This window comes from Bubalus kerabau, chromosome 10 (genome assembly GCF_029407905.1).
Source record: "Bubalus kerabau isolate K-KA32 ecotype Philippines breed swamp buffalo chromosome 10, PCC_UOA_SB_1v2, whole genome shotgun sequence".
Taxonomy (NCBI): Eukaryota; Metazoa; Chordata; class Mammalia; order Artiodactyla; family Bovidae; genus Bubalus; species Bubalus kerabau.
Window position 1 is genome coordinate 68476871 of NC_073633.1, and position 23668 is coordinate 68500538.

General features: G+C 37.7%; 1 long non-coding RNA gene across 1 annotated transcript; it reads left to right on the top strand.

Moving 5' to 3' along the window:
• The first annotated feature begins 366 nt into the window (after positions 1–366).
• On the top strand, positions 367–23409 carry LOC129621514 (uncharacterized). The gene is made up of 4 exons (XR_008699412.1): positions 367–939; positions 15068–15189; positions 19527–19639; positions 23086–23409. It is a non-coding gene; the product is annotated as an uncharacterized LOC129621514 (long non-coding RNA).
• Positions 23410–23668: the final 259 nt, after the last annotated feature.

Genomic DNA, 23668 nt, shown 5'->3' on the forward strand with positions numbered 1-23668 from the left:
ATGAGGAAGGAGGCTCGGCATACGCAAAGGCGGGATCGAGCCTCAGGAGTCCCCCTGGAAATTCTCGAGCATCTACCCCCAAAACCAGAGTCTGCCTACTTTCTGCTTTGTGCTTTCACCTACTCCTCTGACTTTACGGGGTGCTGTCCCCCACTACCTCTCTGAATAAAGAATTAGCTTACAGCTCCAGTTAATAATTCCTGGGTGTGACAGTGTTTCAATCTACAAACTCCTTTGGAAATCCTCTAGCCTGCCTGAATGGGTTTTTCCGGCCACATGTGATTGTTCAGAGCCTCCCAACTGTGAGAGGCAGGAGATGTTCTAAACTGCCTAAACACAGATTCCTTTGAGTAGTTAAAAGATTGATTAGAAATTGTATTGGTGAAGGGTTTTTCACTTGTTGGGCCAATGTTTGCTGCTAAGTCTCCATACTCCTTACCTACTGTGTCCTTGGCAGTGTATTGATTGATATAATGGGTGTATAGAAATGTAAAATGCAGCTTTGTCCAATGCTTTTTTGGAGGCTGGTGCCTGACTTTGGAATAATCACCTTTAGAGAAAAATAAATTTCTTAAAATGTTAACAGGCCTCCTGGCCAGAAGATGATGTCAATCACCTGAACTTTTGCATATGATAAGTTTGAAAGCCTGGCTTAGATTAGAACCAGGAACTGCTGTCCTTGCATGACTCCACCCCTTCCCCCATTATCCTCTATGCATAACTTAAGGTATAAAAACTACTTTGGAAAATAAAGTGCGGGCCTTGTTCACTGAAACTTGGTCTCCCCATGTCACTTTCTCTCCCAAATTCTGGCTGAGTCTCCATCTGGAGCGCGGAACCCGCCATGCTTGCTAATTATGCCTGGGCTTCTAAGATCCGACCGGGGAGGCCTCAGTGTCTCCTCTCCTTCGGGAGAACGGAAGGACGCCTGTGGCCTCCGTAAGTGGTGCAAACTTCTTGTCTTGAAGTTTTATTGGTCTCCCGTGTAAACCAAGCTACTCAGCCTCTTTTCTCCACTGAATTTTCCTACTGAGCTATCCTCATTCTATTACTCTTTGTATCCTTAATTAAAGTGTAATTAAGCAGTTGTTTCCTGACCCTCGCCTATGCCGTCTCTCCTTCGAATACCCTGGATCAGCTGGGGCTGGACCCCGGCAGTAGCCTGTCAGTTTTCTCTGTGCATGGAATTCTCCAGGCAAGAATACTGGAGTGGGTGTCATTTCCATCACCAGGGGATCTTCCTGACCCAGGGATTGCACCCTAATCTCCGGCATTGGCAGGCAGATTTTTCACCACTGAGCCACCAGGGAAGCCCATCTGTCAATCTGTGTATCATCCTATTGGTTCCAGGTGTCTGGAGAGCTCTTATACTCATGGGGCATCCAGTATGGCACTGGGAAAAGTCCTCGAAACAGCTAAAGATATAAGTATAATTTAGAAAACAAATTTGTAAATCATTAATGTTTATAAGAGTTAATTAAAGTACCAGTCAGGAAAATAAAAATCACCATTCAATAATAAATTTCAAATGTAACTTTGTAAATGGTCCTGTGCTTTCCTTCAGAACTCCTTGGGCTGTGCCTTGATCTTTGCTGTTTTCACAGCTTCCCTTCAGCTGAGAACTATCTTAGATCCCCTCAGAAGTTGGTGCCATGAAAATGTAATAGTTACATTTACTCTTTTCTAATTCATGAGATGATATAAGCTTTGATTAGCTGTCATCATCACGGAAACCTCTCCTTATCTCCTGATTAAATTAAAGCAAACCATTCAAATTGGTTTCCTTGCTTTACCACTACTCCATCTCCAATCCTTCAAATACACATCCACCTCATGTGCTTCCTCAGCTTTTAGTTTGTTTCATTGCTCCATCTAGATTCCTTAGCCTGGTGTTGAAAATGCCACAATCTGGTCTCATTCTAGTCCTCCTAGAATTCTCATTCTAGGAGGACTCCATCCTCCTCCATCCCTCTACACATGCTCGGCCCACCTCTCCATTCTTAGGTCCAATTCATATATATATATATATATATATATATATATATATATGTCCAATTCTTTGTTTCACTCCTTAAAGCAGGTATGCCCAAGACCTACCTCTTCCATAAAAGCTTCCCTGAATTTCCCAGCAATGGTTTTCTCTGAATTATCTATGATATTTATTTTGGTCAAAAATAAGTTCCTTCTTTATGTAATGTATTAGTGTGCTTGAACTGCCATAACAAAATGCCATAGGCTGAGTGGTTTAAACAAGAGACATGTGTTGCTTATAGGTCTGAAAACTAGGAAGTCCAAGAACAAGGTACTGACTGATTTGATTCCTACTGAGACCTCTCTTCCTGTCTTGCATATGACCTCTTTCTTGCTGTGTACTCACAGGACCTTTCTTTGGTGTGTGTGTATGTAGAGAGCTTTCTCTCTTTATCTTCTTATAAGCCCCCAATCCTATCAGATTAGGATCCCACCCTTATGACTTCCTTTTACATTATGCTGTTGTTTAGTCACTAAGTTGTGTCTGACTCCCTGTGAACCCATGGACTGCAGCACGGCAGGTTCCCCTGTCCTCCATTATCTCCCAGAGTTTGCTCAAATTCATGTCCATTGAGTGGGTGATGCTATCTAACTATCTCATCCTCTGCCACCCTCTTTTCCTTTTGCCTTCAATCTGTCCCAGCATCAGGGTCTTCTCTTCCCAGTCAGCTCTTCCCATCAGGTGGCCAAAGGATTGGATCTTCAGCTTCAGCATCAGTCCTTCCAATGAATATTCAGGGTTGATTTCCTTTAGAACTGACTGGTTGGATCTCCTTGTAGTACAAGGGACCATTAGTCTTCACCAGCACCACAATTTGAAAGCATTAATTCTTCAGGTTTCAGCCTTCTTTATGATATAACTCTCATATCTATACATGACTACTGGAAAAACAATAGCTTTGACTGTATGGACCTTTGTCAGCAAAGTGATGTCTCTGCTTTTTTAATATGCTATCTAGGTTTGTCATAACCTTCCTTCCAAAGAACAAGAATCTTTTAATTTCATGGTTGCAGTCATCGTCTGCAGTGATTTTGGAGTCCAAGAAAATAAAATCTGTCAGTGCTTCCACTTTTTCCCCTTCGATTTGCCATGAAGTTGATAGTACCAGATGGCAATGTCTTAGCTTTTTTCCTGTTGAGTTTTAAGAAAGCTTTTTCACTCTCCTCTTTTACCCTCACCAAGAGGCTTAGTTCCTCTTTGCTTTCTGCCATCAGAGTGGTATCATCTGCATGTCTGAGGTTATTTATATTTCTTCTGGAAATCTTGATTCCAGCTTGTGCTTCATCTAGGTGGTATTTCACATCATGTCCTCTGTGTATAAGTTAAACAAGCAGGGTTAAATATATAGCCTTGTCCCAATTTGGGACCCTTCTATTGTTTCAAGTCAATTTCTAACTGTTGCTTATTGACCTGCATGCAGGTTTCTCAGGTGACAGATAAGGTGGTTTGCTATTCCCATCTTTTTAAGAATTTTCCATAGTTTGTTTCTATCTACATAGTCAAAGACTTTAGCATAGTCAATGAAGCAGATATTTTTTCTGGAATTCCCTTGCTTTCTCTATGATCCAACAAACATTAACAATGTGATCTCTTGTTCTTCTACCTTTTCTGAACCCAGCTTGTACATCTGGAATTTCTCATTTCACATACTGCTGAAGCCTGTCTTGAAGGATTTTGAGCATAATCTTGCTGGCATATGAAAGGAGTGCAATTGTATGGTAGTTTGAACCTCACAGTCTTGTTGTGGTGAAGGGGCTTGTTGAGCTCAATGAAGCTATGGGTCAGGCTGTGCAGAACCTTTAACCTTATATATCTCCTAAAGCTCTATCTCCAAATACAGAGATCCTCCCTTTGGAGGTTAGGGCTTTATCATATGAATTTTGAGTTGACACAATTTAGTCAATAGAATGTGGACAATAACCTGAGTTATATTTGTATATATCTTATCTCTTTAGCTAGACTTGAACTCCTCTAAGGAAGAATCCCTGGTTTATATTTGCTTCTTCTATGTTTATTCAGTGTTTCCCATCTGGTTGTTAGGCATCTAGTCACAAATACAAATTGATGAAATAGTGGCAACTGGATCATGTCTCTTAACATACACAGTGTCCCTTCCTACTTTGCAGAGTCTCACTTTCCTATGATGGTCCAGGTTTAGGTTTCCAAGTAGTGCATATTCATCCCTCATGTAGTTTAGCTTGGCAAATGACTAACATTAAGAACTAAATCCCAGCCAGTCCTAAATTTTCTCCTTGGGATGAGCATAGATTTTCATACACTAATCCCTCTATCCTTCTTTGGTCAGTGACAAATAAGTCTCAGATATTATATTCATCAGTTCTCCTTCCACATCCCTCTTCTCTCCTCTCCCTTTTTCTTTCTCTTTAGTTCTCATTTTTTAAAGGGCTGTGAGAAGATCATGAGGAAGAAAGAGCCAACTTTTACCTTAACTGTGAACAATGTCTTAAACTTTAAAAAAGAGAAGTGTAAAAATGAGCCCAGGCAAATATTGAGTTTTCTTTTTATGCATTAATACATACTTTTTAGATCATTTGTATCTTGTAATCTATCAAATCAAAGCCTGTGGGTAGACTCTAATCCATGCATTATTGACAGCAGCGCCAGTACTGTGTCCTTTGAGGCTCTTACAGTCTATTTTCTAAAAGCCTAAGTGGTTTTATTTTTACTTTTAGTGTGGTTCAATAGTGGCTTGCTATGCCAAAGAAGTTTAGAGTCACACTCTACTCAGGAATAAGATGAAGGTTCATTTAGCTCACAGTTTTTGAGGGAATGATAGTCTAAATTAGTGATATGTGAATTTATGCTATTTTAAGAAAATAGTTTTTTACAAATATATTTATATTCTATTCTCACCAAAGAAGATTTTTGAAATAATAACAAGCTTTTAAGATCTTGATGTAACTTCTTAAAGGATATAGTCACCAATGATTTCAGTACACAAAGTAAAGAATGGCCCAATGTGATAATAGGATCTTTGGAGGCTAATTTTTGTGAAACTGAATTTTTGCTTTTTATTTTAACAACTCTAAGGTGACCTCCTGCATTGCCCATTTTCACTTTGTTGCCCCTCACTTATTCTGCTGATATCTTTCCCAACATTAGTGCTTTGGTCCCTACTACACACATATGAACAAATACCTGATAATTAACAAAATGTGGTTTAAAAAATTCTGATAGGCTGTGCATGAATTTGCACATCATTTAGACTTTCTTTGTATGTGAATTTATTAATGTTTTAATGCTATGACATGAGATCACATGTGGAAAATGTTTTGTAATCTTAAATACAGAAATAATATTTCAGAATAATAAAAAGCATACGTGTCAGTATCAGACAGACCTGTCTCTAAGCCCTGTCTGTCTGCATATTAAATTTTGGCCTGAGGCAAGTTGCTTTTAATGGTTTAAATTATGGTATCTTAGTCCATAAAACATAATAAGGATGTGTCTACCTGCTATGTTTATCCTAATAATTGTTTCATAATGTAGCTGTAGTGATAGCTCATATTTAAATAGTCAATAAAAATCATCCATTCTTAATATAGATTGGCAGCAACACATTCTCCCCAAATCACTGATACAAGTCCCTTCTCTGTAATTCTGTCTTTAAAATCATTGGTACCTATATGAATACTAGCCAAAATTAAAATATGTCAAGCTCTTATCAGGGATCATCCTGACATTTTAATGAATAAATGAACATCACATGTTATTCTTTACTTGCTTAATTTTTTAAATTATTATTATTTTTTTTTTTTGCAAATGCTCTTGCTGAAGAACCTTGATCAGATCAGATCAGATCAGTCACTCAGTCATGTCCGACTCTTTGTGACCCCATGAATCGCAGCACGCCAGGCCTCCCTGTCCATCACCAACTCCCAGAGTTCACCGAGACTCACGTCCATCGAGTCAGTGATGCCATCCAGCCATCTCATCCTCTGTCGTCCCCTTCTCCTCCTGCCCCCAATCCCTCCCAGCATCAGAGTCTTTTCCAATGAGTCAACTCTTCGCATGAGGTGGCCAAAGTACTGGAGTTTCAGCTTTAGCATCATTCCTTCCAAAGAAATCCCAGGGCTGATCTCCTTTAGGATGGACTGGTTGGATCTCCTTGCAGTCCAAGGGACTCTCAAGAGTCTTCTCCAACACCACAGTTCAAAAGCATCAATTCTTTGGCGCTCAGCCTTCTTCACAGTCCAACTCTCACATCCATACATGACCACAGGGAAAACCATAGCCTTGACTAGATGAACCTTTGTTGCTATCTACGTTGGTCATAACTTTCCTTCCAAGGAGTAAGCGTCTTTTAATTTCATGGCTGCAATCACCATCTGCAGTGATTTTGGAGCCCAGGAAAATAAAGTCTGACACTGTTTCCACTGTTTCCCCATCTATTTCCCATGAAGTGATGGCACTGGATGCCATGATCTTTGTTTTCTGAATGTTGAGCTTTAAGCCAACTTTTTCACTCTCCACTTTCACTTTCATCAAGAGGCTTTTGAGTACCTCTTCACTTTCTGCCATAAGGGTGGTGTCATCTGCATATCTGAGGTTATTGATATTTCTCCCAGCAATCTTGATTCCAGCTTGTGTTTCTTCCAGTCCAGCGTTTCTCATGATGTACTCTGCATAGAAGTTAAATAAGCAGGGTGACAAGATACCGCCTTGACGTACTCCTTTTCCTATTTGAAACCAGTCTGTTGTTTCATGTCCAGTTCTAACTGTTGCTTCCTGACCTGCATACAAATTTCTCAAGAGGCAGATCAGGTGTTCTGGTATTCCCATCTCTTTCAGAATTTTCCACAGTTTATTGTGATCCACACAGTCAAAGGCTTTGGCTTAGTTAATAAATCAGAAATAGATGTTTTTCTGGAACTCTCTTGCTTTTTCCATGATCCAGCGAATGTTGGCAATTTGATCTCTGGTTCCTCTGCCTTTTCTAAAACCAGCTTGAACATCTGGAAAGTTCACGGTTCACATATTGCTGAAGCCTGGCTTGGAGAATTTTGAGCATAACTTTACTAGCATGTGAGATGAGTGCAATTGTGTGGTAGTTTGAGCATTTCAGGAACCTTGAAAAATAACCTAAATTGATATGAGCTATCTATGATAACATTTTGTTTTATTGCATTTTTTTGGTGATAACCCTTTCTAAAAGTAAACTGTCCAGTTTGGCTCCATACCATAATAAATTCAAGTTAATGGGGTCTAAATAGAGATTTCTACCTTATTTTATTTCATGCGATATTATTGTTACCACTGATTTTGGAATGTCAGTTCTGCTTAGTAGCTTTGCCTTTGATAGCAAAAAAATTTTTTTCAGTGATAAGACCAAGAAAGCCCTTTTACTTCATTTCCATTTTCCACAACAACCCAAGATTTTAGTAAGCTAGAAAAAGCTTAAAATTTTCTCACTCGTTCACTGCATCGTTCTCAATATAAACCAAAATAATCCCAGTAAAAGAGCATCTCTTTTCAATAATGTGAAGCTATTGAAATGATAACATCTAGTCCCTGAACACTCACATATTTCCATTGAGCATTTATTCCATACTCAGGCTGTGTAATATGCTTGCTACATCAAGGGCAGAAATGAGCTCCGCAAGTGGTCAGGAGGAAGCTCTTCAGTGTGGCAGTCAGGAAAGAGCCTCAGATAGACATTTTGATGTGTATTTTCTGGATGCTATTTTCTGGAGTCAAGAAATCCATTGCTGTAAAGGGTCTTCTTATGTGCCCCCTTTACTTGACTCTACTCGAAGAGATAGTTGCTGTAATTATCAAAGAAGGTCCTCGAAAACAAAACTGGTTAGTAGATTCCAGTTCAGGGTCTACATTGCCACATTTCAAAGCTCCAAAAGATGGCTGGGACGGGAGATCTTGGGAATATCTGGTGGGAAAAACAATAGGAAATATAATCCCTGAGGAGTGAATCCTGACTTCCCTCACCAGAGTTCTTCACTACAAGTGTGCTCCCAGCTCTATAGCCCTGCTGCATGCCAACATCTGTTTCTGAGCTGGCAACTTGCAGGTCCTTTTGAGTTCAGAGCATGGGACCACTGTGTGCCCACTGACTTACCCCAGTACTGATTTGTACCAGAGCTAAGGATTTTAAGTGACAAGATACCTCACATGAGCCCAGAATATTGGACATATTTTTAAAACCATTTTATTGAGATATGAGTGACATACCAAAAAACATATTTAATATATATGACTTAATGATTTGGGAGATAAGTATACGTCTATGAAACTAAAATGTTACCACAATTTATGCCATAAACGTGTCTATCACCTCCAAAGGTTTCTTCCTGTCTTATTCATTTATTATTATTATTTGTGATAAGGCCAATTAAGATTTCACCTTTTAGTAAAATTTTACATTTATGATAAAATATTATTAACTACGGGCTTCCCAGGTGGCTCAATGGTAAAGAATCCACCTGCCAATGCAGGAGACACAGGAAACTAGGGTTCTATCCCTGGTTTGGAAAAATCCCCTGGAGAACGGAATGACAACCCACTCCAGTATTCTCGCCTGGGAAATTCCATGGACACAGAAGCCTTGCTGGCTACAGTCCGTGGGGTCTCAGAGAGTCAGACACGACTGAGCATACAGACATATTAACTATGGCACTAAAATATATAGTAGATCTCTACTACTTAGAGTATATCTTTAACTGAAACTTTGTACCCTTTGAGCTTTTTTGATCTCTGATTTAAGTTATTTCATAATATCAACTTCTATTCAATTTAATAAACATTCTTAGAGGATATGTCAAGAGCAGGGACCTGTGCTGAGGATTGTGAAGGATATAGGGTTGAACATCAGGCTTTCCCTCAGTTTGCATGTGACATATTAGACTTGACAGCATGATGCAATTAGATGCTTAAAATATAATTTCCTAAAAATATATTTGATTTGCAATTAAGTATTTGTTAAAATATAACATGATAGCTAAAATGTAAATGAAGAGAATGGTCCTAATGAATCAGAAATGTTGCTTAAGTTCCAAACTTCACTAGAATGTCAATGTATTCTTTGAATAAATATGAAACATAGGCATTAGTTTAAGTTCATCCCATGAATCAACTTGTTGTTCAGTCACTCAGTCATGTCCAACTCTTTGCGACCCCATGAACTGCAGCACACCAGGCTTCCCTGTCCTTTACCATCTCCCAGAGCTTGCTCAAAGTAATGTCCATTGAGTCAGTGATGACATCCAACCATTTCATCCTCTGTCATCTCCTTCTCCTCCTGCCTTCAATCTTTCCCAGCATCAAGGTCTTTTCTAATAAGTCAGCTCTTCGCAACAGGGGGCCAAAGTATTGGAGCTTCAGCTCCAATGAATCAACTAAGTACAACTTAAAAACTGCTTTTCTTATTTATAGGTTGAAATGGGAAATTAACCAGGGAGTATTTAAATTAATATACTTCTAATAGTTTCTGAGGAAATTCATGTGGAAAATAAGAACCTGCATAGTTTATGGTAAAACATCGGATCAATGTTATCAGTTTAAACCTGAAGAAAGATCAGTGTCACCTAGAATTTCTCCCATCGCTGTGCATTTCTCCACTATGGTTCTTACCACATCCATGCCGGGAGTTAACTGAATCCTTTATCTGGACACCTCTGCTTCAAATTAAATAAGTATTCATGATTTAACAAATAAATCTGGGATTGTCTGGCAAAGGATTCTAATGTGTAACCACCTCTAGAAATAACATGAAAAAGAGTTCTTAAAAGTAAAAAATCATCCACGATGCATTATAAGTCTACTGTAATAGTGAAAAGATAAGCCTTTCCCTTGAATTATTGGATAAACTTATATTCCTTCCCCTCCCATAACATCTCATACTCAAACTATGCAATGGAGTCTCATGGTTAGAATCTCTGGAGTCAGGAAAGTTTGTGTGCAAATTCCTACTTTGATCACAGCCTATCTGCTTGATCCTAGTCATGTTATCCAATCCCTGTATGCCTCCGTCTTCTGATTTATGGAAAGAGTGAGTAATCATTATATGTACTTCTTGTGAGCATTGAGGAAGATATAATCTGATCATGTATATGAAGCCCTTCATATACAGGTACAGTTCCTGACATAGAAAACACTCAATAAGTGTATACACATACATGATATCTAAAGATGACTTGTTCACTTTCTCTTTCTCCTGACATCTTCATTTTGGTGAATTAAGATCAATATCCTTCTAAGTGCTAAGGCTCAAAATCTTAAGCATCATCAACTCCTTAATTTGCATTGAAACATCCTATCCTTTTTTAGCCTATATGATCAATTGCTCTAATCTAGCATTTCTTTCATCCACCATATTGTCTTTTGGATAAATCCCTTTCATTCCATCCATTATCACTAAAATTAGGCATTAATTATCATCAAGGATGCTGTGATGATGTCTCCACAAAGGAGGACCCTGTCTCTTCTCATTCTAATCCTTCCTTTGTAGAACTTCTGATTAATCTTCCTAAAGTTTTATTTTGACAATGATGAATATTTATAACAAACTGAGTATGATTGTTATTCATGTATTCATGTAATGAATATTGATTGATCAAATGTTACAATCCATGCAGTGCTTTAATCACTAGGGATATAGCAATAAATAACCTAAATAAGTCCTTGTCCTCAGGAAACTTAAATTCTGGTGAACACACTTAAATTCTACAAATGATTTTTTTTTTTTTTTTTTACAAATGATATTTTAAAATTAATATAAATTCATATAGTTTCAAAAAATAGTAAATTCCAGTGAATGTTTATTTATATTGATTAATTTGTTATGTGCCTAAATACTGCCAACCATAATGATACATATTTCATATATATTGACTGTAAACTTTAGACAGCCCTGAAAATTAGATTGTTGCTGCTGTTCAGTCACTATGTTATGTCCAACTTTTTGTGACCCCCATAGACTGCAGCACACCAATTTTCCCTGTCCTTGACTATTTCTTTGAGTTTGCTTAAATTCATGTTCAAAACCAAGCAATTTTCATTGCAAGTTACTTCTCTTCTTGGTTTCAAAGAGGCAGCGGAACCAGAGATCAAATTGCCAACATCCATTGGATCATAGAAAAAGCAAGAGGATTCCAGAAAAAAAATATCTACTTCTGTTTCACTGACTATGCTAAAACCTTTCACTGTATGGATCACAAAAAACTGTGGAAATTCTGAAAGAGATGGGAATAACAGACCATCTTACCTGCCTCCTGAGAAATCTGTATGCAGGTCAAGAAGCAACAGTTAGAACTGGACATGGAACAATGGACTGGTTCCAAATTGGGAAAGGAGTACTTTAAGGGTGTGTATAGTCGCCCTGCTTATTTAACTTATTTGCAGAGTACATCATGCAAGATGTCAGTCTGGGTGAAGCACAAGCTGGAATCAAGATTGCTGGGAGAAATATCCTCAGATATTTAGATGTCACTACCCTAATGGCAGGAACTAAAAAGAGGAACTAAAGAGCTTCTTGATGAAGGTGAAAGAAGAGACTGAGAAAGCTGCCTTAAAACTCAACATTCAGAAAAAGCTAAGATCATGGCATTTGGTCTTATCACTTCATGGCCAATAGATGGGGAGGGAAATAGTGGAAGCAGTGACAGATTTTATCTTCCTGGGCTCCAAAATCATTGTGGATGGTGACTGCAGCCATAAAATTAAAGGACACTTGCTCCTTGGAAGGAAAGCTATGACAAACCTAGACCATGTATTAAAAAGCATAGACATCACTTTGCTGACAAAGGTCCATGTAGTTAAAGCTATGGTTTTTTCAGTAGTCATGTATTGATGTGAGAGTTGGACCATAAAGAAGGCTGAGTGCTGAAGAAATGATGGTTTTGAATTATGTTGCTGGAGAAGACTCTTGAGAGTCCCTTGGCCTGCAAGGAGATCAAACCAGTCAATTCTAAAAGAAATCAACCCTGAATATTCATTGGAAGTTCTGATGCTGAGGCTGAAACTAATCCTTTGGCTACTTGATGCAAAGAGATGCCTCGCTAGAAAAAACCCTGATGCTGGGATAGTTTGAAGGCTAAAGAATAAGGGAGAGCAGAGGATGAGACGGCTAGATAGGATCACCAAGTCAATTGACATGAATTTGAACAAATTCTGAGAGACAGTGGAGGACAGAGGAGCCTGGCATTCTGCAGTCCATGGGATTGCCAAGAGTTGGACATGACTTAGTGACTGAACAAGAACAAGAAGAAATTCATTTAATATTGACTAAGACACCTATCAGCCCTCTCACCGAACCCTTATTTTTTTTCTAACTTTATTGCCTACTTCAGTTCTCACATCCTCCTTTCAAGCCCTATAGGACCACAAACTACATTCCACTTTCTTTCCTCTGCATGATGTTACCTCGAGTTCCCTAGACCTAAGATATTTTCTCTGTACATGTCTCTCTCTCCTTCCCTCTGTCCCCTTTCACTCCTAGTATCCAAAATCCAAGAAGCCAATAAGCTTTCTAGATCTCCCCACCATAATTCAACAGTCCTCAACAGTCACTATTGAATTTTTAACACTCTTATATGACATTAACGTTAAGCTACCTTTTATTGTAATAGAAATTCAAATTCTAAATAATTTGAATAAATTTTATTATTTTCAATTAACTAGACTCACTCTTTAATGCCTGTATTACTTTGTATGATGAAGTGTTTATAATAATGCTTTGCATATTCTCTGAGTCCAGTATATTGAATGGAAATTTGGGGAAGGAAACAAGTGATCCTTTAATTTGCATGAGGAGGTGGCTGCCAACCACTCTGTATTTAGATGGGCCTAGTTGTTGAAAGTTTTAGAATCTATAAAGGATTAATAATTATGGCTGAATTATAGTAAGTAAATGCACAAAGACACATTAACTTGATTCAGTTAGAAGAAAAGTGATGTAAAAATGATAAATGATTGTATGGATTGTTAAAATGACATGTCAGATACTGGCTTGAATCCAGCTTTTTCCTTTTTTTCAACGGCTTCTTCTCCAGGGTCTGATTATATGGGATTTTCAATGACTTCCTAAATAAAGACTACTAGTATTTTAGGACTTATCTTTGGATACACCCTTGGGATAATTTCAAAGGCACAGGAAATGTTTAAATTGAAGGGACAAAACAAGCAATTGGCTTTTTATAACCTTACTCTACAGATTGGTATGTTTTAAAATAGTGGGAATTTTTAAAGGATAGTCTTTTCTGATAAAGTGAGACAGGAAAGCCTTAGGTCAGAAACATCAGCTTTATAAAAAAAAAATGCCTTGAGGGAGGCCCAGATGCATTATCTAGAGGCCTTTCACCTCTTCCTCTAGCCCTGGTGCCTGTCACAGCACCATCAATCCATTTCTAGCATTTTACTTAGCTATGAACTTCTTAGAGTGACAAGAGAGTGATTCATAATATATAGTAAGGCTTCCAGGAAGCTTTTTTCCTTTAAGCTACAGGGCAAGTGAATCAGCCTTTTGCTTTCTCGCAGGAACTACTTATCTTCAATCTTTCAATTAAAGGTCAAAAAATGAAAGAAGACACTCTGGTCGTCTATTATGGTGTTTTTGTTCCCATTGTCAGAGAATCTGTTCCTTTGTAGTTGTCTTTCAACCTGTCCAAGACTTGTGTTTTTCTCCCCCTCTTCCTGATTTACAAAGTGGGAAATTTTCTCAGGAGGTCTGGAAATCTTTGTTACATACACACAAGACATAGATAATTATAATCACTTTCAAAAAGGAAAAAAAAAGTGCTTCCCATGGTAAGCATAATGTTTACTTAAAGCCTTTGCAAAAAGAGATTAAAGGCAAAAATTTATGAGTTAAACTAAAATATTTTTTAGGAAGTTAAAATCATGCTTCTTGGTGTCTTGATCTGTGCCTGCCTAAGTGAAGAGAAGCCTAAATAAGTTTATGCAATAAAAGCAAAAACAGTTAATTATTAGATGCTTAAAATATACCAGGCTTTTCATGAATTGATGTATTTAATCCTCAGATCAACATGATGAGATAGCTTTATTACATCACTAACCTACAAGTGAGAACTCTGAAATACAGTAAATTGCCCAAGGTCAAAGAGCTAGGAAGGGACAAGGCAGAGACTTAATTCCATGAAGTATGATTTCAGAGCCCATGCTCTTAACCACTGTGCATTCTCAAATGCAAGAAACTGATACAGAAAGTTCAGGCTCCTAGCATTAGGAATAGGTTTGGAATCTGAAAGATTTTAGTGACTTATCCACTCTTCACTTGATCTATATATGCCATAGCAAGATATTTTGCTGAGCATATTATTCTTAGTCTTTAAAATTCCATTCAGGAACTATCAAATATATCCCTTAATTCAAAATCAATTTATATTTATTGAATATCTCATGATCTATTATGGATATTCAACAAGGTACAACAAATTGTCCGATGAATGTGTGAAACTACAGTTTAACCAGCTTCTACCATCACTCTTCACCTGTCAGTCACTGTGCTATCTTATCTAAACCTCAGAATGCACGTGAGAGATACGTTTACCCCAACCTGTTATGAAGCTGAGGTCACATGTGTCTAAGAGACTGAATAACTCACTCTAGGTCAGCAGATTGGAAGAAATAGAGCTAACGTTCTGAGTTCTGATGATCTCTGAGGCCCAAAAGTTTACCAGCAATCCAGTAGTATAAATCACCTTAAAACAAAACAAAACAAAACAAAAAAACACTATGGTAAAATACAGTTCTTTCATGCCTGATGTAGAGTGTTGAGGGAATTGTTTAAGGGCTAGCCTTCCAAATAACAAAGCATAAATTCTAGTAAAAGTTAGTTAATGGATTATACTAACATACTTGTGTCTGGCAGATTTAAAACCATCCAGGTATCACAGTGGAGAAGGCAATGGCAACCCACTCCAGTACTCTTGCCTGGAAGATCCGGTGGACGGAGGAGCCTGGTGGGCTGCAGTCTGTGGGGTCACGGAGAATCGGATACGACTGAGTGGCTTCACTTTCTCTTTTCACTTTCGTGCACTGCAGAAGGAAATGGCAACCCACTCCGGTGTTCTTGCCTGAAGAATCCCAGGGACAGGGGAGCCTGGTGGGCTGTGGGTCACGCAGAGTGGGACACGACTGAAGCGACTCAGCAGCAGCAGCAGCAGGTATCATAGTAATAACACATTAACAGCATTCTAAATACTTCTATTTCTAGGGATTTCTAACTTCCCAGAACCCTGAACCTCAACTCTTAGCAACTGAAAGTCTTAAGAATGTGCAGTACAATTCCTTCTATATCTCAATTCATTTGTATATAATTAAAAGTTATTATAATTGCTTTCTGTAAACCTTAAAGAATTATAGAATTCCTAATTAAAACAAAGATGTTAAAAGAAAGAAAAGATCTAGGACTTAGATTTTGGATAGAGGGAAGTAGTGGGTTAAAAAAATTTATAGGTCTGTGTTCAGGGAAGCTATGCTCCATGTCATGAGGAATCCAATAGAATGAAATGGACCAATGTCTCCCAGAAAAATCCCCCATGTATAATTGAGTCCAAGAGAGATAAATATCATCCATAAGCAAGATCCTATGGATGAATCTCACTTGCATCATTATGGCTACTTTATTAATATTTACTTAGATCAAATTCTTCTCTAACTGATAGTTTATTCACAAACTGAAATAATATAAAAATCAGTTCATTTGGTGGCTTGTAAGGAAAGACCAGTTTTCGATTGTGAAAATACTGAAAATCAAACTTAATGATCTGTAGATATAACCCTATGATATGGCTGGTTCATGGATACCTTTTTAGAAGGACATGAGTGTCACTAGTGATAAAGAACAGTCCTGCCAATCAGGAGACATAAGAAATGCAGGTTTGATTCCTGGGTTGAGGGAAAATCCCCTGGAGGAGGGCATGGCAACCTACTCCAGTATTTTTGCTTGGAGAATCCCTATGGACAGAGGAGCCTGATGCGCTACAGCCCACAGGGTTGCAAAGAGTTGGACATGATTGAAGTGACTTAGCATGCATGCACGCACAGACCTGAATAAAGTTATAATAGTTCTGTGTTCAAAATATCAATGGGAGAATGGTGACTTAGACAAAGGGGAACCTTTAGATTTTTCAATTTGTCTAGAACACTATCCAAATGATGGAATTAGCAACTTCTTTTGACACATCTGCTATTCCATAGTCAGTGTATATGTCAGGTGGTCAGAGTTTGATGCCACTATTTTTAGGTTTTTTTTCCTCCTAATTTTATTTTTTTGTTCTAAGAACTTTTAACAGAAGATCTATTCTTAAAGTAATTTTTTTTTCACTTTGCAATCTGTGATTGTTGAATATAACTACAATGTTGTACAGCAGATTTCTAGAGTTTATTCATCTTACTTAACTGAAACTTTGTGTTTGTGTTGACTATTGTCTACCCATATACCCCTCCTCCTAGTCCCTAGAAACTACCATTCCACTCTGCTTCTATGACTTTGACTGTTTTAAATACTCGTATATGTTGAATCAGGTAGTATTTTCCTTTCTGTGATGACTTATTTCATTTATCATAATGTCTTCAAGGTTCATCTGTGGTTGTGCCATACTGCAAAACTTCCATCTTTTTGAAGACTGAATAGTATTATATTGTATTTATGTATGTATGTGTGTATATATATGTATATACACACACACACACATACTATATTTTATCCATTCATCAGTTGATAAGCATCAGGTTCTTTCCACATTTTGGCTGTGCTTTTGGTGGCATATTCATGGAGCATATCACCAAGTCCAATATCAAAGTTATTTTCCCTTATGTTTTCTTCTAAAGTTTTAGGTTTGGATCACCAGTTCAGTTTGAATTGATTTCTGTACATGATGTAAAATAGGGGTTCAAATATTATTTTTCATGGGAGTATATAGTCTTTCTGTCATTATTTGTTAAAGATACTGTCCTTTCTCTTTCCTGTATTCTTGGTACCCTTTTTGAAGATCAGTTTTCCATATATATATGAATTTAGTTCTGGATTATCTATTCTGTTCAACTGGTCTATATGTTTGTATGCCAATGCCATACTGGGTTTTTTGTTCATTTGTTAGTTTGTTTTATTGAAATAGCTGTCATGTCTGCTGGTTTATAATTCTGAATTTTATTATTAACTGATTCAAGAAATACTTCCTGGGATCTAATCCAGGATTAGATCTAATCCAAGATTAAGCAGTATAAAGTATAATCCAAGGTAGATTTTTTTCCCTCTATCCAGGTTCTTTTATTGATTTATCCATTTTAATTTTCATTTATTCTTTAAATTGAAGTACAGTTGATTTACAATGTTGTATATAGTTTCAGGTATACAGTAAAGTGGTTCAGTTGTTGTATATACATATTTATTTTCTCAGATTCATTTTTCTTATAGGTAATTATAAAGTACTGAGTGTAGTTTCTTGTGCTGTACAATAGGCTTTTGTTAATTATCTATTTTATATATAGTGGTGTGTCTATGCCAAAGAATATTCAAACTACTGTACAGTTACAGTCATTTCACATACTAGCAAGGTGATACTCAAAATCCTTCAAGCTGGCCTTTAGCAGTACATGAACTGAGAGCTTCAAGATATTCAAACTGGATTTAGAAAAGGCAGAGGAACCAGAGATCAAATTGCCAACATCCGCAGGAACATAGAAAAAGCAAGGAAATTACACAAATCATTTACTTCTGCTTCATTGACTATGCCAAAGCCTTTGACTGTGTAGATCACAACAAACTGTGGAAAATTCTTAAAGAGATGGGAATATCAGACCACCTACATGTCTCCTGAGAAACCTGTATTCAGGACAAGAAGTAATAAGTTAGAACTGGGCATGAAACAATGGATTGGTTCAAAATTGGGAAAGGAGTATGTCAAGCCTGTATATTGTCACCCTGATTATTTAACTTCTGTGCAGAGTTGTTCAGTTACTCAGTTGTGTTCAACTCTTTGCAATGCCATGGACTGCAGCACACCAGGCTTTCCCATCCTTCAGTATCTCCTGGAGGTTACTCAAACTCATATCCATTGAGTAAATGATGCCATCCAACCATCTCATCCTCTGTCACCCGTCTTCTTCTCTTGCCCTCAATCTTTCCCAGCATCAGAGTCTTTTCCAATGAGTCAGCTCTTCACATCAGGTGGCCAAAGAATTGGATCTTCAGCTTCAGCATCAATCCTTCCAATGAATATTCAGGGTTGATTTCCTTTAGAATTGACTGGTTTAGTATCCTTGCTGCCCAAGGGACACTCAGGAGTCTTCTCCAGCACCACAGTTAGAAAGCATCAATTCTTCAGCACTCAGCCTTCTATATGGTCGAACTCCCACATCTGTACATGAGTACTGGCAAAACCATAGCTTTGACTATATGGACCTTTGTCAGTATAGTGATGTCTATGCTTTTTAATATGCTATCTAGGTTTGTCATAGCTTTTCTTCCAAGGAGCATGAGTCTTTTCATTTCATGGTAGCAGTCACTGTTCACAGTGGTTTTGGAGCTCACAAAAACAAAATCTACCACTGTTTTACTTTTTCCACATCTGATGGGACCAGATGCCATGATCTTAGTTTTTTGAATGTTGAGTTTTAAGCCAGCTCTTCCCCTGCTCTTTCACCGTCATCAAGAGTTCTTTAGTTCCTATTCACTTTCTGCCATCAGAGTGGTATCATCTGCATATGTGAGAATGTTGATATTTCTCCCAGAAATCTTGATTCCAGCTTGTGATTGATCCAGCCAGGCATTTCACATGATGTACTCTGCATATAAGTTAAATAAGGGAAGGATTTACTATTGGATTTTGTTAGTTGTTTATGATAATTTTTTGGTCTTTTGTATATTTTCTTTTTTATCTGTCTTCCTTTGTATTTTGTTAATGTTTTGTATTGATATGCTTTGATTCCTTTCTTCTTTTATTTTTCTTTTGTGATAACCTTGAAGCTTATATAAAATATCTCTTAGTTATAATTGTTTATTTAAGCTGATAACAACTTAATCTCAGTCTCCTACACAAACTGTGTATACATTAGACAAAGGCACCAGTCCCATTTTTATAAACCGGCCTTGTACAGCTGAACACCCCCACCAATCAGCCTGACTCAAGATTCTGGGGATCTCTACCAACTTATTCCTCCCTAAGGATAAGCAGGAAGTTGTGGTTTCTTCCACTCATTCTGTATTGATTTTAGGTGGAAAGGAGCTATGCCATGTAGTCTAAACCATCACCTGTGCTCTTCCCCAGATGACTAAACTATGCTATACCCATCAAAGCTCCTAGATTGGCAAGTTAGATACCAGTTCTTTGGACAGCCCCAGAGAAATTAGGGTGCATTATGCCTGGATCAAGTTTTTTCCACTGGGGGAAGCTAAGAGCTGAGGATTTTCATACACATGCTCTATGCCAGCAATAGGGGGCTGGGGCAGAATCTATGGTGTCTACCAACCCAAGTCACTATTTCTTTTCTTCTTTAGGTTCCTAGACTATGCTGGACCCATTAGAGCTTCAAGAGTGGCAAAATTTCTTCAAGGATCTCTGGAGAATTTGGAGTTCTAGATACATGGATCAACTCTTTCCCTCCATAGAGGTAAGCTGAGAATTTGGACTTTTCATTTTCTTTACTGTGCTAAGAAGGGTGAGGATCTATGGTATTTAACAGTCCAAGCATTTCCCTCCCTGGGAGAATACTGTGGCTAGGTTGTACTGGGTTCAACAAAGCTCCAGGATTAGCAAGACAGAAGCCAGTCCTCTAAGGTACCTGTCAGAAAAGTCAAGACACTGGATATGTATACCCAACCCTTGCCTCCCCTCAGTGAAGATAGGAGCTAGGAAGTATTTTGCTCATCATATGGTGCTGTGTCTGGGGCAGGGACTCTGGTGAGAGGTTTCTCCAGATCTCCCTACTGGCTTTGATGATGAGTCTGGTTTCATATTCTTCTGGAGTGCAAGAGCCTTTCAGTTAGTTTCTGGAATTTTCCCAAATGGGATATATCTATGAATTTTTGCTGAATTGGTATGTTTGTAGGTGAGAAGAGGTGCAGAGCTTCCCAGTCTGCTATCTTGCTGATGTTACTACCATTAAGATTTTTCTCAAAGTTTCATTTCATACATATTGAGGCCATACTGACACACTGCACAAATCCGGCCCAATTGGCTGCTAGGTCCTGCTTTGTGCAGAGACCACAGGTCTGCTGGTGGTTGGGCCAATGTTCTATGGTGTCTTGCCATGTAGCCTGGGGGTCCTTGAGATAGTTCTACCCCTTGGTGGCCTGTACTGGATCCTGGGGTGACGGGATGCATTGTCTGGGATTCCTGGTGTTCATTATAGGCAGGGTTGAATCTCCAGGTGGCTACCTACAGGGTTTGGAGATTCCTAGGGCCACTACTTTCCATAAGCTGAGTAACCATATGGGTGTCTGCTCAGTCTGGGGTGTCTAGTTCTGGTGCCAACTTGTTGGTAGGAAGATAAGCCCCAGGCAGTAATAACCTATATGGATTCCAAAATTTTACTTGCCAGCACCATGGTGAAATGAACTCCCAGAAATGGCTGCTGCCAGAGTCTTGTTTCCAAGGCAATTCCAGATTGTTTCCTGCCTTTCCTGGAGGCTTTCCAAAATCAGCAAGTGTCCCAGTTTAGTTGCCCAGTCATGTCCAACTCTTTGTGACCCCATGAACTGCAGCATGCCAGGCTTCCCTGTCCATCAGCAACTCCTGGAGCTTGCTAACTCATGTCCATCAAGTCGGTGATGGCATCCAACTGTCGCCCCCTTCTCCTCCTGGCTTCAGTCTTTCCCAGAAACATGTCTTTTCTAATGAGTCAGTTCTTTGTATCAGGTGTCTGTGGATCTCTGTGGGTCTTGGAGCATGTGAGGTTTTCTTTAAGTCCTTTAGGAGTGGAGTCTCTGTTTCTTTCAGTCTTCTGGATCTTCCTTATGTAAGACCAACTGATCTTCATAGCCAGAAACTCTGGGAACTTTCCTTCTCTGTGAAGGACCTCTGGGCTGGGAAGCCTAATATGGGGTTCAGAACTCTCACTCCTTGGGGAGCATTTTTGCAATTGTGATCATCTTTCCATTTGTGGATCCCCTAACCAGGGTGTATGGATCTTGACTATACTGCACCTCTTCTCCTCTTATCCATAATATTGTGTTCCCTTCTTTGTATATTTAGTTGCGAAAACACTTTTCTGCTAGTCTTTGGATTATTCTCATTGATAGTTGTTCTGTAAATATTTGTAATTTTAGCGTGTACATGGGAGGAGGTAAGCTCAGGATCTTCCTACATTGCCATCTTGGTCATACCATGCAACTTTATTTTCTTTATATACATTTCATTTGGTATTATAGTATTATTGGCCTCTTAGAATATAGGTCAAATGACAAGTGTGAAAAGTGTTGCTATCTCTATTTCCTTATATTTATGAAATACTTGAAACACATATTCTTTAAGTAAATTACAGATTTCATAAGATAATTTCTCTGGGTCTGAACTTTTTAGTTTTTCTGGCAAGGAAAATTTTCATCAAAAATGGTATCATTTAACTAGTTATAGATTTATTCGGAGTTTTCATTTTCTCTTGAGTCAGTTCAGCAATTGTGTCTAGAAATTTGCCCATTTCATCAGCATTTCCTAATTGGTTGGCATGAATTTGTAGGAATATTCTCCAATAATTCTTTTAACTTCTGTAGCTCAGGAATAATGCCTTCCTCTTTCATTACTGAGTTTGGTAATTTGTGGTTTCTCTCTTTTACAAATTGATCAGTCTAGCTATAGTTTGCCAATTTTTGTTTATCTTTTAAGAATCAACTTTTGGATTGACTTTTTTTTCTTGTTTTTGTTTCAATAATTTCTGTTTTAATCTTTATTATTTACTTCTGCTTACTTTTAGTTTACTTCTGTTATGTTAGTTTCTTAAGATGTAATCTTAAGTTTTTGTTTAAAGATTTTTCATCTTTGTTATTTATAAGCACTAGAAGACATAGATTTTTCATTTAAGAACTGCTCTAGCTACATCCAAAATTTTAATATTTGTGCTCAATTCAAAATATTTTCTGAGTTTCAATGGGATTTCATTTTTTATTAATGGATTATTTTTAACTGAAATATTTATATAAATTTTATTTAAAAAGTTAAAAGGAAACACAATCTCTATTCAGATAATGCGGTTTATTTTCTGAGCAACTCGTCCATTAAAAACTAAAAAAGCAATTACTGTGATTTTGGTTGTGATGCCCAATCTAGAAATCAAAAGGCATCCCGGTGGCTATGCTCAGTTGGAAGTGTTTTGTTTAAAATGCACTGTGTTTAATATTTTCAATGTCAAAATTTTTAGAAGGCTATTTTCTACAGACTATCTTGTTTTCCACATTGTGTATTATTACATCAAGTTGGCTTTAACTGTCACTGTTGCTTAAATGACCTCTATGTTCATAACAATCTGAGACTCCTGACATTGTACTACAGCAAGAAAAAGTAGAATGCCTCTTTAATGATTACTAAGCCTATTTCTCTTGAGAGAATTTTTGATTCTCTATAACTACATACTGCTATATTAACAGAATAGTAACCATAACCCTTTACACTACAACCTGAGTGAATACAGCTGTTTAGGCTATCTTAAAAATCCAAGGGAATATAGCTATTAATTTATAAGAGGAGCTGATAAGAGATTTCTCATGGCTATGACAAGCCTTAGCAGAGCCTTCTTTTCTGTGTTTCAGTATCTCTATTCAGTTGCTTAAAATAAAAGTTCTCAGTTCTTCCAAAGAAAATTTTCACTTGTGATCTTCTATACAAGATGTATTAGAGAAGCAGCCAGTACTGGGAAGCCTACTTTAGCCTCTTCCTCCAATCAAATTGACTTACAATGCTGAGAAAGAAAATATACATTTTCAGTATTGAAATTCTACAATATTTTAAAATTTGAAATTATAAAACAGCAAAGAGAAGAAAACTCTATTACCAATAAACAAATAATAATAAGACTTGGTTGTTGAGGTAAAATATTCACACAATAAAATTCGTTTGTTTCAGATCCTTTTTTACTATGAAGTTTGACAATTTGTAAGTCATGGAAATACCACTGCTCAAGATATAAAGAATTTTAATCACTCCAAAGTTTCCTGACATCCATTCATGGTCACTTTTATCCCCCTCCCAGAGGCGCTGCCAACCACTGATCTGATTGTCACTATAGATTTGTTTTTTCCAGAATGCCAGATAAACAGAACCATAAAGTGTGCTGCCTTTTAGGGCTGACTTATTTTATTGTGCATAATGTTTTTGAAAGGAATCCATGTTTCTGTGAGAATCAGTAGCTTGGATTTGTTATAGCTGAATAAAAATTTGTAGTATGGATGTACTACAGTTTATTTATCTGTTTACTAGTCAAAGAACATTGCTTTATTTCCCATATTTTGCAATCAGGAACAAAGTCTCAAAGAATATCCATATGTAAATTTTTGTGTGGATATTTGTTTCTGTTTCAAAGTGACTATAACATTGACCAGGTCTGATAGACAGAGTGCCTGATGAACTATGGACGGAGGTTCGTGATATTGTACAGGAGACAGGGATCAAGAGCATCCCCAAGAAAAAGAAATGTAAAAAAGCAAAA